Source organism: Vigna angularis, chromosome 5 (genome assembly GCF_016808095.1).
Source record: "Vigna angularis cultivar LongXiaoDou No.4 chromosome 5, ASM1680809v1, whole genome shotgun sequence".
Lineage (NCBI taxonomy): Eukaryota > Viridiplantae > Streptophyta > Magnoliopsida > Fabales > Fabaceae > Vigna > Vigna angularis.
Genome location: NC_068974.1, coordinates 5,191,302 through 5,203,328, shown reverse-complemented (window position 1 = coordinate 5,203,328; position 12,027 = coordinate 5,191,302).

Below are 12,027 nucleotides of genomic sequence, written 5' to 3'. Positions count from 1 at the left end.
CTATTCTACCTCGGTTATGACCTCAACCGAGGCATATTCCCTTGTTTTTTTTTAAAATGAGGTTTGTTTCTACTACATTCCCAACTACAAAAATAGACCTGCATATATATTTACAGCTAGAATAGTCCGGAATAATCCAAAAACGTATATTTTGAATGAAAATTATATTAAAACATAAATACATTCAATTGAATCATAAATCAACTTCTTAGAAGCATAAATCAATCCAATGTAATCACAAATGAAGTTTGAAGCATAAATCAATGTAATGTACAAAGTTAAACTAATAATAATGTAGAAAAGCATAAAACAACTTAGAAACATAAACTTAGAACTTACTATATCCTAATATCTACTACATACTATTATATAAATGAATTACATATTTAGCCAGTGCTTTCCTCACAAGTTGAAGTGACTTCTCTGGAATTGGAGCAGTCCTATTGAATCTCTGCATAAAACACAATGATTTCAATCAGTGTATATGAAATCTAAAGTATAGAGAAAATAAAATTCAAACCTAAATATTATCGTTTCCCATCCACTGGTGTAATGTGCACGAATAATGGTCATCATCCAAAACATGATGTAGTAACCACTTCATATGACCCCGTTTGTCTATTACACTACAATATATCATCATAATTATAAAATTTTAAGTAACATCATTTGAATGGAACCAAATGTAACAAAGTATGGGCAAAAATATCAAACCTTAAGGGCAACCCATGCAAGTTTTTTAGTTGTAGCAGTAGATCTCCCAGATAACATCATATGTGTTGCAAGGAAACTACTAAAAAAATTTATTTTAGCATACATTTATATAACAAATGGAGTTGAAACATTGAGGTTCTTACCAATCTACTACATGTCTAAGAGGGTTGGGAGGAGACTTGTGCAATGAACAAAACCAGACAACAATGTTCTCTGATATGGAGATCACAAGTAGCTGCCAATGACACCTGGAATTGGTAATAACTTCATTGTCATATATCAAAATTAATAAATGAAACTTTAAAGTTAACAAACTTCACTTATCCACATATATAAGGGAGAAAATATATCTCCTTCCCCATTCCAAAGCAGGTGGTGATGTATGTTTGGATATCATCAAATTTATTTCTTTCATGAGTCATAGAGGGGTCAATGAACCCATATACATCGTTGAACCCCTTCTTGTTACTAACATCAAACATATACCTAAAATGAAGAAATAATCTTATATAAATAACTTGATAAAATATAATTATATAAAAAAGTTCTCATAAACTTACATCATCCACAGCTGAATGAGTGTAATATTAATTTCTTCTCTCCCCGACACAAGCTCCCTAACATTTTGATGATGCAAGTACAATGGGATCTGAGCTTCTCTTCCAAATGTAGTAGAATCCCAATGTACATTCATCGGCGCATCTGAAATGATTTTAGCAAGCTCGTTTAATGCACCAAGAGGGCCGTCCTCAGATAAATGAGTCTTCTTCGGTGTAGGACTTCCCTGTTGACCTATTTGCTGTTACATGAAAAAATGGTTATGTTATAACGTCAATTAGAAGTAAATATTAAAATTGAGAAGTATATAGTACAAGTGTTTACCGGGGGATCAGATACATCACCAACCAAATGTCTAGGCCAAACAACAAAGGACTTAAATGCCTCTTCCACAGTGAAGAACTCATCTGTAGGCACAGGAAGAACGACATCTGGTATGACAACTTCATCCATCGTGACTTTGACCTCATCTTCTGCAAGTTGTACACCATGCACTACGGTGGCTATCTCATAAACTGTACCATGAGCCACTAACATGGTCCCAGTATCAAAGAGAATATATAACTGACATGGACGAGTGTCATCCATGTCGTCCCCTGGGGCACCGGTAACTGAGCAACTTCCTTTACCGCTTCTACATGTCAAATTAAATGTTAGGTTATACAAAAAGTAAATTAATAAACAAAAAACATTAAGTTTACCTGTAAGGGGCATATGTTCTACTATAGGAGATGGCGGAGGACGATTGTCATAATCCTCATAACGTTGTTGGAACTGGCGGGCAACCATTTCAGCAACTTCATCATACAACTCTGCCCGAACCTTCTTTGTGATCTCCTGCGTCATCTCTTTTCTTATGTCCCCCTTCATCTTTTCGTATGAATATGGACGCGAGGAAGACCCAAAGAACTGTCGTATGCCTATGCCACTCCCAACACCACGCACCCGTCCTGGGTGCTCAAGTCGTCCAATAACTGCGACAAGTATATCCTGATGACCTTCTTGTGTGAATTGACCTTGGGAGCTTTGCTCAACCAATGAGTCCTGTCACATAATAAAACTTCAAAATCATTTGAAAGATCTATGTAATATATATACCAAAAATGTTGTAAAAATATGAGAAATGACATCTTACAATTCTTTCAACTATCTCTCTAGCAGAGTCAGAAGTGTAGGAGCCCAATGGTCTTATACGGGCTAACTTCCACTTCTCATGCCGAGATGGTGGTGAAGGCAGAGCAGGAGGGTCACCACCCTCAGAAAGTGGAAGTCTACTATCTGACTTCTGCTTCATTATTTTTTCCTCGAGCTTCCTATATCCACCACGAGACAGTAGGTGTGGATTTTTATTCTGAGCACTTATTCCCTGTGCTTTTGACCTTTTTCCCTGTGAAAAAATGAAACAATTTTTATAAAAAAGAATTATGAATGATGAATTGAATGTTTTTACCTACACTTACCTGCCACGTCTCGGATGAACGAAGCTCTACAAACTGACGCCATGTTTCTTCGCCAATTGCTGAATATTTGGAACATGGAGTTTCATTACTTTTTGGTCCAAATATATATCTAGACGACAATTTTGTCTTAAACCCTCGAAATCTTTCTACAATTGTAGATAAACACTTATTCCTTAAGCTCTCTACATTTGGCATATCAAATGTCATCTACAACAAAGAAAGTAATAACCTTATATCAATACAAATTTATCAATATACTGAATCTAGAATTTAGAGCAATATTGTTTAACTTACCAATAGATCTTGCCAAATGAGATTTCGATCGTGCTCAGATACATGGTCAAAGGATGTAGTAAGTATAGAGATACGATCATGTGCTAGTACTCCAAGGTAAGACCTAAATACATCTGCATTTGGGCCAAATGCAACTCCAGTGACCACATCAATAATGACAGGTGTCCTCTCACCTGCATTTCTTCTAAGTATAAGCTGTTGTAACCTCGTCGCTCCTCTCATACGTCTAGAAGTGGTGAGGACTTCATCCCCTGACGAATGAGGTGACTCAGCCATATATTTGTCACAATAAGTAAGATGAAAGATTAATAAAACACTTATAAAATAACATATATTATTTAACAAAAGCCATAAATATTTACACAAACATGAAATTCATACATAATCATATGGATTAGTCATATGTATATTCCCTCATTGTGATATTCTCGAATTGCTTGTATATCATCAATTAGAGGGTCGTCATCCAAATTTATTGACGTTTTAAATGGATGGTTGTCAGAAATATGAAGATTACTTAGATTCTCTTCTTTATCTTCAATTTGTCTTTTTCCTTGAAGAGCAACATACCAATGGTCAAACGCAGGATCTTTGATATAAAAAACCTGACTTGCTTGATATGCCATGATAAACGATTCGTCTCCATAACCAACCTTTCAAAAATCAACAAGCGTCATACCAGATTCATCTATTTTGACACCACTCTTATTGTCGACCCACTTACATTTGAAGAGTGCAACACAAAACTTAGTGTAATCAACCTCCCATATCTCTTCAATTCTACCATAATATCTCATGGATCTAATTACAGGATTTTGATCTTTGGATGTGGAAAATTGTAGCGACTCAGCTTCTAGACTGACGCCACTATTTTGTATTGTGCTTTTATCATCCAAAGTCTTTGTATAAAATGTGCAATTATTAATTTCGTAGCCTGTACAACATACAACATCAAACTTCAAACCATTTGCTAGTCACAACAAAGTCTCAGAGGACTGTGATTCTTTCAAAACTTCAGATTTGAGCTAGGACAAGAATGTTCTGTTATGCTCCATCAACTGTCATTTCTCTAATTGTCTTGGATACTTGTCCTTTACAACGACTTTGTGTGCTTCAAAAAATGGGATCACTTCATCTGTGTTGTTTAATATGTACAGATGTGCTTGCATCAATTCTTCATGACTTTTCGTCACCACATTCACACCTCGGATGCTTTTACTTGTAGAATATCTATTCAACCATGATGTCTAAGGGACTCCTATCAGATTTGCTTTAGTCATATAATCAAATCAAAACTCAATACTTTCTTCAGCAATATATCTTTCAATCATTGAACCTTCTGGACGATATTGATTTTTTACGTACCCTTTCAAAATCTTCATATAACGCTCAATAGGGTATATTCATCTTAAGTATACTGGTCTACACAATTTTATTTTTCTGACCAAATGAACAAGTAAATGCACCATGATGTCAAAAAAGGATGGAGGTAAAAACATTTCTAGTTGACACAAGATGGTGATAATTTCGCTTTGAAGTTCATCTAACTTTGTAGGATCGACGAGTTTACTACAAATTGACGAGCAAAATGAGCACAATCGAGTTATGGTCTGCCTAACTTTTTTGGGCAAAATTCCACGAATTGCCACCGGTAACAATTGTTGCATTAAGACGTGACAATCGTGAGACTTCAGTCCAACAAGTTTTAAGTCCTGCATTGACACTAAGCTCTTCATATTTGAAGAATATCCTTGTGGTACCTTGATACTCTTTAAACAAAGACAAAAACTTATTTTCTCTTGTCTGGACATTGTGTAACATGCAGGGGGCAAATAAGTACGTTTACCAATCTCTCTTGGTGCCAACTCTTCTCGGATCTTCATGTCAACCAAATCCAAATGCGCATTCACTCCATCTTTTGTTTTTCCTTGGATGTTTAGTAGTGTACCAATCAAGCTATCACAAACATTTTTCTCTACATGCATGACATCTATGCAATGTCTAACATCTAACTTTGACCAATATGGAAGATCAAAAAATATTGATTTCTTCTTCCAAGGGGTCGTTACAGAAGACTTCTTTGACGTTTTCCCAAATACATGATATACTCTATTAACTTTTTCAAGAACTTCAAGTCCAGTAATTGGAAATGGTGCATTGTCTTTCTCTTGTTCTCCATTGAATGCATTCTTTAACCTTCGATATGGATGATTAGATTGTAAAAATCGTTGATGCGCATATACATTGTCTTCCTTCCGTGTTTAAATTGATGAGTTGTAGTGTTTTCTTCACATATAAGACATGCTTTATGACTCTTCACACTGTACCTCGACAAATTACCGTAAGCTGGGAAAGTCATTAATGGTGCAAAATAGCATGGATGCATCATGAAAGTTTCTGAAGCAAAGGAATCAAATATTTCAACCCCATCAACCCACAACAACTTCAAGTCTTCAACTAATGGCCTGAGATAAACATCAATGTCATTTCCATGCTGCTTTAGACCAGATATCAACATTGACAACATCCTGTACTTTCTTTTCATGCACAATCTAGGAGATAAGTGTTAAATTATCAATATAACGGGCCAACAACTGTGATTGGTACTTAAATTACCAAATGGGTTCATTCCATCAATAGTTAAGCCAAACCTAAGATTTCTACATTCTTCAAAAAATTGGGGGAATTCTTGGTCAATATTTTTCCATTGCTTTGAATCAGCTGGATGACGAAGCAGCCCATCAATTGTTCTCTCATCTGCATGCCATCTTAGGTTTTTAGCGTCTTTGAGATTCGCGAACAAACGCTTAAGTTTGGCCACGAATGGAAGGTACCAAACTACTTTCAAAGCAGAACCATTCTTTTCTATGTGACCACTATCTTCACCGTTGTTTTTTGACTTGTATCGTGATAACCCATATTTTGGACACTTTATCAAAACTTCATTCTCATTCCTATATAATATGCAATCATTCGGACATGCATGTATTCGTTTATACTCCATACCCATCGGACAAAGAATTTTTTTTTGCATCATAATTACGAGTGGGTAACGTATTTCCATCTGGCAGCATTTCATTCAACAACGACAACAATTCTGTAAAACTCTTATCAGTCCATCCATTGGTCGCCTTTAAATTCATGAGCCTTAACATCGCTGACAACCGTGTGAACTTAGTTGAACCAGCATACAAAGGAGTCTCCGCATCAGTGGACATCGTTTCATACACATGTGCTTGGGCAAAAGCTTCTGCGCCAACATCGCGGATCATGTCCTCTAAGTTGTCTTCTTCTGGTCGATCTTACATATCCATTGTGGAATCATATACATTTTCAGTTGGAGAGACAGTTGGAAAGCCTGATAATTCACCGTGCCATATCCATGTTGTATAACTTTGTATGAAACCATCACAGATAAGATGTTCCCTAATATCAGTTGCGTTCAACTTCCTCCCATTCAAACAGTTCACACAAGGACATCTGAACTTGACTTCATCATCACCACTTGTACTCGCATTACGTTGCGCAAACTCTATAAATTCGTCTACCCCTCTCTCATACTCAGTGATGATGCGTGGTAAATTAATCCACCCTCGATCCGTACGCATGTTTACTGAAATTGTTTACACAATTTCAATAATCTTGAATGATCACTTCGATAGTGTTTGTATTCAATGTGTGACCTTATCTCATTCAAGAAGATTAACTTTATTTTATTTTATTAAACATATCAATTTTAAACAACATATAAAAAATTTCACGAAATTTTGCCAGCATTTCACATTGGTCTTCAGGTTACACGAAATGAAAGTGATTATAAATCACAATCAAATATGCACCTAAAGATCAATACAAAACACAACTGCAAATTTTCATGAAATTTAAGACATGTATATTAAAATTTATATGTATTAATAAATTATGAAAAATTTATTACTCTTCTTAAACTGTCCAACCGGACAATTTAAGATTCAATACTTGTAAATTATTATTACTATCTCCTCTCCCTTCATTTTTAAAAGTACATTTGTTCAAAAAAATGTAGAGATAGTAAGTAATTTTTGTATTGAATCTCAAACGGGAAACTAAGGCTAATGCACACCAACAATATATATTCAAACAAACAAATAATTACATACGCAACATACAATATATTTAAGCAAACAATATATTGAAGCAAACAATATATTCACTCAAACAAATAATAACATGTTCATATTAAATGGAAACAATTAAGAATAGGAACCTGGGAGCGTGAAAGCCGATCAACAATGAAAGTCGGTCAACTATACAATATCTAAAAAAAATAAACAAGACATTAATTACTATCATTCGGTTTGCATAGAAGTAACGACACAGTGGTCAGATCTATTGATTAGCCAGCACATGAAGGACCTTAGGGAGGCATTCAACCATATAAGACCTTATAGAATGGAGCGAGTAAATTCCTAAACTTCATGTTGAGTACAAAGGATATTTTACTTCCAACACTTAGATTAATACTTTCAAACTTATATTATATATAATTATAATCCCATTATTCCATTTATATGACATTAACATTTTCAAAATTCAACCACACAAACTTATATTTTACTTCCACTACTTAGATTAATACTCATCATTCCATTTATATAACATTAACATTTTCAGAGTTCAAGCACATAAAGTGTTTATTTGCTAACCTTTTTGTAAAAAAAAAAATAAATAATCACTTTATTTATTTCACAGTTAAATTCACTCATGCATCACCAACACCATACACAATAAAACACTTTCGAATTTCACAGTTAAATTGACTTCCACATTAAACCATTCAAAGCAATTTGGATTCCAAAACTTTTTTTCATAAAAGAACTAAACAACCACCACAGAGTATATCAGAAATAAACATAAAGTTAAGGTTAACTCCTCTTGCCTTTTTGGTGAAAAAAAAGTAAAGAAAAACCGGTGGCAGTGAGAACAGCCACTTCTGGCGATGTCGGCGACTGGCGGAGACGACAACAACGGTGGACGACGGCGCTCTTGGCAACAGAAACGGTGGCAGGGAGAACAACCGGTAGCGGCCATGGCGACGATAGGCGGAGACGATGGCGGCACTGCACGACGATGCCGGAGGCAGCGAAATGGAGAAGGGAGGAGCCTCAGCCGCGAGAGGGAGAAGGGGAACAGTAGCTTTGCGAGAGGGAGAGAAGTGAAATGTTCGCGTAAATGAGACCTACTATGTTTCTGGCAGTAAAAAAAATGATATTACCTCGGTTAACTACAAAACCCGAGGTAGTAGCACGAGACCACATCGGTTAAGTGCCCACCCGTTGGCTATTCCCTTCCGAAAATGGAAAATTAGAAATTTTGCCTCAAACAATCAGACTTGGTTCACGTGAAAACCGAGGTAGTATCTCTATGTCAGATGGAAAGTCTAAAAGGGTTCAGGACATTATGCCTCGGTTTTGCTATTAACCGAGGCAGTAGTGGTTTCATACTTCGATTCTACACCACCCGAAGCAGTATCAGTGTTTTAGAAAGCGTGTATGATGACTTGGAGGGTGGGGGACAGGATATTACACTTCGGTTACCTACACAACCGATGTCGTATGGCTCTTAGGCATCGGTTCTGAATAGAACCGAGGCATATAACTTCATCCTATTTACAAAACTACCACCGCCTTTTTAAATGTTTCGGTTTCGTCGAAACTGAAGCGTATATGACGCGTCAAAAATGTGTTTTTTTTACTAGTGGGTTAACGATCTGAACAGTTAGAATGAAGAACCATATGTATGGAACCCACTTTCCAAAAATCAGTCTAATCTAACGGTGAATGATTTCATAACGACGAAAATATCGATGCAGATTTTATGAAATTCTACAAAACAGAGCTACTAATGTGAGGCTGTTTTCTCTCAAACTATACCTCTAATTGACGATCCGAATATTCAAAATGAAGACCCGTACGTTTGGTACCTATTGTCCAAAAATCAGCCCAATCCAATGGTGAACACTTTACAACAATGAAACACTAGTACAAAAATAGCGTATAACGTCACGCGTTCAACGTCCAACCACTAAATAACGAACGTTAAAAATGAGCGGTGACATTTTTGTAAATAAATGCAATTATTAAATGTCGTTTAGAATTGTAATTCTACGTAAAAGGATATAAAACGTCGAATGACTTTTAAATTCGACGTTAAAAGGTTAGTGAATTCAATAAAAATTTGAGTGCGAGATTGAAAATTCATTCACTTTATCTTAGCGCGTGATTCCCTCTTCTCTTCTCAAACTTTTCCCGAACGAAGTTTGACGAGCATCACATTTAATCTTTCTTTCATTTGATACAAATGCATGTTAATTAATTACTTTATGTATGATTTTTGTTTGTTTTAATCGATTATTTTCGTGCTTTTGTCCTTCATAGGCGCATTTTGCTTTCTCTTTCACTGTGATGAAACTTTATTCCGACGAACCCACCTTTTGAAGGTTTGTTTTCATTTTTGTTTTCGTTTTGAAGAACTTATTTGTTGAACTTGTTTGTTATTTTTTTTGTTGAACTTGTCTGTTGTTGTTGTTTAGTTGAACTTGTTTGTTGTTGTTGTTTGATTGAACTTGTTTGTTGCTGGTTATTATAGTTCATGCTTTATAAAATACCAAAAGTTGAAATTTGTTGTGTTTTTGCTTTTCAGGTTTCGTAGAGTTGTAAAAAAGGATCACAATTAATTAAAAGAAATATAAAAAAAATTGATTAACGTCGAATATTACCATAATTCGACGTTAAGTTAACGTCGTATATTAATAAAATTTGACATTAATTTAACGTCAAATTTTTTAAATTCGACGTAAATTTAACATTTCCGGATATGACGTTGTTCACGAATTCGCCATTAAAAGCCCAAAATATTCAACGTTGTACGCAATTTTTGTACTAGTGAAAATATCAATGCAAATTTTATGTTATGCAGGAATGACTTCTTCTCTTCCTTTCTCTCTCACTTGGCTTTTCTCTCTCTTTAAATTACTCTAATGTGCCCTAATAATCTGATTCATCTCCACTAAAACAAAGTGAGACATAATAGTCTACATTATTTGGCCTATTCTCCACATAAGAAGTGAGCTTAATAACCCAACACTTACAACATATATTCGCATGAAAAACCCTAAGCATCATAACTTTTTTCTCTCTTAACATTAAACTCTTTGTTGGGATAACCCAACAAAACATATACAATACATTCATATGGAAAATTCATCATAAATATTATATAAACTCTATACCCATTCTTACACTATCCATTCTTACACAAACTCTTACCTAACAATAACTATATGATGAAATGTAATCGGTTACTATAAGAAATAAACAACTAATATGTGTTAAAAAAACATTTGTTACTTTGTTAAAGTTGTGAAAACTTATGTTGCTTAAACTTGGATAAAATATTTTCCTCCATGTATGACTAACACACATTCAAACAATAAATTTATAACATGAAATACAATTGATTATCTTTTATCATCAAAATATTTTCAAGGATCTTTGTGAAAAACAAATTGGATCCACAAAAAGTGATGGCTAAATTGTGTATCGCAATTCTCCAAATTTTTGCAATGTTTTGTCTTATGGGATGATGATAAATGATTTTTTTTAATATCACAAACAATTTGTCACTCTTTTTTAAATAACCTGAATATTGTTTAAATCACAATCATTTCTAGCTAAGACTAGATTATTGTCTATAACGAAGTCACTCTTGGATAAATGATTTTAAAGAAAAAAATGGTGATCTATATAATATAGATCACAAGAAGGTTTTGCTTATTAGATAGAGAAAAGGCTTTTCACACATTCGATGTTAAAACATTCTTCTAATTAGTTAAATGAATACAAATAATGATCTTGTAAAAATTAAGGGAAGAGAAGCTTTGAGCAACAAAATTAATGGCGTTTTGACACTGTTGATCACTTGTTTTTATTCTTTTTGAAAGACTACTTTATATAGGAAGTTATGAAAATTGGCCCTTGTAAATCCTTTTTTTTCCCTTGAGAAGCTTCACACTTTAAATCTTTATCTTCAAGTATTCCTTTATCTAGGTAGCATGTAAAGATGCATATTACATACAGATCACATAACATTAAATGTTTATATATTTTTTAAAAAATAACATTATGGTAATTGACATGACTTGTCAAACTTAGCTGAGAGAAATTTCCCCTAATCTAGAATAAAGCATAGGATCATACGTGACAAATAACATTGTAAAGTGTCAAGATATACATTGGCATGAAACACCTTTCATGTATCTTTAAAAGATATTTAATGTTGACATAAGTTTTATAAAATCTTTTTGGTAGATGTGAAGACAAAAACATTTCCTACAAAACAAAAATAATTTCATAAAGAATTTCATTAAGTACAACATGAGATTAAAAAACTAAGTGTACCTTTGACTAAGACATTACTTTTCAAATTACCTAAGAGAACACAACGTATAATTTTTTTTTATCAATCAAGAATATGTATATTAATATAAAGTAGAGCACTTGAGTTACTATAACTTTTTACATAATATTTACAAAGAATGATCTCCACAACTTTACTTCCAAACAAATTTAAAGAAATCACAATGTGCTAATTGTCCATTTTTTTATATAATTAAAATCTATCATCTTGCAAATGAAAAATAGTTGTATTTACCTTGTTTAACAACACTTAATCAAAATTAATAAATATTTACAAACTTTCTTGTAAAAAATATTCAGGGGATGACTTTTTAATTAATCATATCACATCCAATTATTTATAATAAATAGAAAAGTATAATAAATCTTTGTGCTTTAATCTTCTCCCCCAAACCAACTAAGAGTTGGACTTCAATTTAGTAACACTATAAAACATAAAACAAATTCAACTTACCCATTTAAGAGGATAAACGATTCTCGTAGTGGTTGAAGTTCGATTGAGAACAAAAATTTCAAATTTCAAACTACAAAACTTAATACAAACT